Raw genomic sequence first — 2,931 nt, 5'->3', positions numbered from 1 at the left:
ACTGTCGTGCCTCTCGGAAACGAAAAAAAAAACGTGTTTTATGTTTTCCTCCTTCCATGAGAGGCACGGTTTTGCTTTCGCAAGAGTCACGGCCGTGCCTCTCAGAAAAAAGTGTTTTTTTGTTTTATTTTCCTTCTGCGAGAGGCATGATTTTGCTTCCGCGAGAGGCACGGTTGTGTTTTCGCGAGAGTCACGGCCATGCCTCTCGGAAACTAAAAAAACGCATTTACTGTTTTTTTTCTTTCGCGAGAGGCACTATTTTGCTTCCGCGAGAGGCACGTTTGTGATTACACGAGAGGCACGTGTGTGCCTCTTTCAGAAAGGGAAAAAACCCGTGCTCCCGGTTTGGTTTTTTCCGTGAAAAAAAATTCATCAAAATCTATCAACATGGGATCTAGTTTTGAAGATCTCGATGGGAGGAATCCAACGATAAAAACGGTTTGAGATCCCGGCCACCGGCGGCGGAGCTCGAGCAGTGATGAGCCGGCGGTGCCGTGCGGTGTCGACCAGCCACGGGGTTTGAGCGGTGATGTATATGGCCTACGGGAAGGAGATGCGCCGGCCCAGTACACCGTGTACACCATTAGTTTGGTTCTGTGCATTTTTTTCCTCAAAAATGTTTACTGGTTTTTTTAAATTAGTTTCCACTAGTATTTTGAGTTTCATGAAATTTGCAAATAATATTCATACATTTAGAAAAATATTCTTATCATTGAAACTGTTGGCACGTTAAAAAATATGTTTGTCCCAATTAAAAAATGATCATGATATATTTAAAGAATTGTACATTATGGACTTAAAAAATGGTCATCGTGCATGAGAAAATGAACATCATTTACACTAAAAAAATTGCCCTGCATTTGAAAAGTTCAACGTGTTCAAAACAATGTTCAGCGTGTATTACATAAATGTCCAACATGTATCTCAAAATGATTCAGTGTGTCTTTAAAAAAATCAGTGTGTTTTAAAAAATGTTCATCATGTATTTAAAAAATTCAACATGTGTCCAAATAATATTAAGCGTGTAATTGAAAATTTTGTCATGTATCTAAAAAATTAACATATATTAAAAAAAAGGGACTGCTACGCGTCGACCGATGGATCTTATTAAAGGATCTGCCGCCTCACGAGCCATCGGATTTGACACAATGGATTAGCCAAACATCTCTCACTTTGCAACAAATGTATTGGCTGCGGAGACATTTCCAATAGAGGTTATGTTGCAGGGGTTTTTCCAATATAGGTTGTGTTGCCGGATTTATTTTTTTACAATACGGGTCATGTTGTGATTTTTTTTTTTTGCAACATGGGTCTTGTTGCGGTTTTTTTTAATGTAACATATGTCCTTGGTCGGTTTTCAGCAAGGGAATAGTTGCAGAACCCCTTTCTGAAATAATGGACCAGTTGCAGAACGTGGACACAGAGGGGTTGGCTCCCGACCATCTGATTAAGAGCCCATTTGAAAGACATGTAGGTGGCGGGTACTTGCACAAGAACGAGTGGTTGAAGCGAATCATTTCGACATGAATCTAAAAAAGTTAACATGGATAAGAAAATCTTCGACATGTATTTGTAAAAATATACACATATATTAAAAAATTATAAAGAGGAAGAAGAAGAGGAGTCAAAGACACATACATAAAAAATAAAAATAAATAAAAACTCATAAAATTCTTAAAAAAAACAAAAGCAAATACAGAAAAACAGAGAAAAGGAAACGGAACCTTCCCAACCACATGGAATGTTACACAATGAGTCCTACTGGGCCACGACCCATAATTGACCACCCTTTGCTTTTGCGTCAGTACACGCTAAACCTCCGACTGGGTGGGCCCGGTACCATGTTAGGTTGGGTTCTGTAGCGTTTTTTTTGGTTTATTCATTTTCCTTTTTTTCATTTTTTGGAAATAATTGGATTTCTAAAATACTAAAAAATATATGTATTTTTATAATGTTTCCTGTATTAAAAACAATTGCAGCATGTATTACAAAAACTTTGCCATGTTAAAAAAGTTCATCATGTAGGAAAAAATGCTCATCATGTTTAATAAAAATGTTTATACTGTATAAGGAAGATGTTCACCTGTTTAGTAAATTGTTCATTCTGTAGTTTAAAAAGGAAAAATGAAAAAGGAAAACTATACAATAATAAAGGAAACCATTGCCGCTTGAAGCAAAAGTCGACATGTCGGCTGCAGCAGAAAAATGTCGAGGCACACGGTCGTCATCGTCGTAGGTCGTGGGTACCCGCGGATGCAGCAAACCAGATCGCCGGATCCAATAAAATGTACAGCTGATCCCAGCAAAAAAAGAGGCCTGGTCACCGGTACCAGCAAATCCGGCTTCTGGATCCAACAAAATTTGCAGTCGGTTGTAGCAGCTTTCCAGCCTGGCGACCCCCTTGGTCACAGCAAACTCGGGCACCGGTTGTAGCACGGCCGCTCACCGGTTGCAGCACGCAGCCCTAAAAGCTGACGGTGAGCATGCACTTATCCGACTTTCCTCGTGTGGCCATGGCCGGCGAGGGGAATTGGTCAAGGAGATGGTGCGGGGGCGGCAGCCAGCTCACCAGAGAGGAATCAGGGGGCAATGGAGGGGGATTGTGTGCCGTGTTACCCGGTGGCGGCTCGAGACTCTCACCCCCGTAATAACTCAGGCTCCCTGGGGAAGAAAACGAGATGGGACAAAAACATGCAGGCGAGGTCGCGAGGAGGTGAGTGCGGGTTCCGCGTGGCTGCGCTGGGAGAAGAAGAAAAGACTGTGAATGAGATGCAATGTGTGTGGAAGAGACAACGTAAAGGTGGGAAGCGACAGAGGGAAATGATAAGTTGGGGCGGTTATGCAAGACACGCGTCGCGCGTGCATGCGATCGGCAAGCGCTTAGCCGGTCGGGCGGCTGGAAACATTTGGTACATTGCCTTACTCTTTTTG

The sequence above is a fragment of the Triticum dicoccoides genome, chromosome 6B (genome assembly GCF_002162155.2).
Source record: "Triticum dicoccoides isolate Atlit2015 ecotype Zavitan chromosome 6B, WEW_v2.0, whole genome shotgun sequence".
In the NCBI taxonomy this organism is placed as follows: domain Eukaryota; kingdom Viridiplantae; phylum Streptophyta; class Magnoliopsida; order Poales; family Poaceae; genus Triticum; species Triticum dicoccoides.
This window is presented reverse-complemented; position numbering follows the sequence as displayed.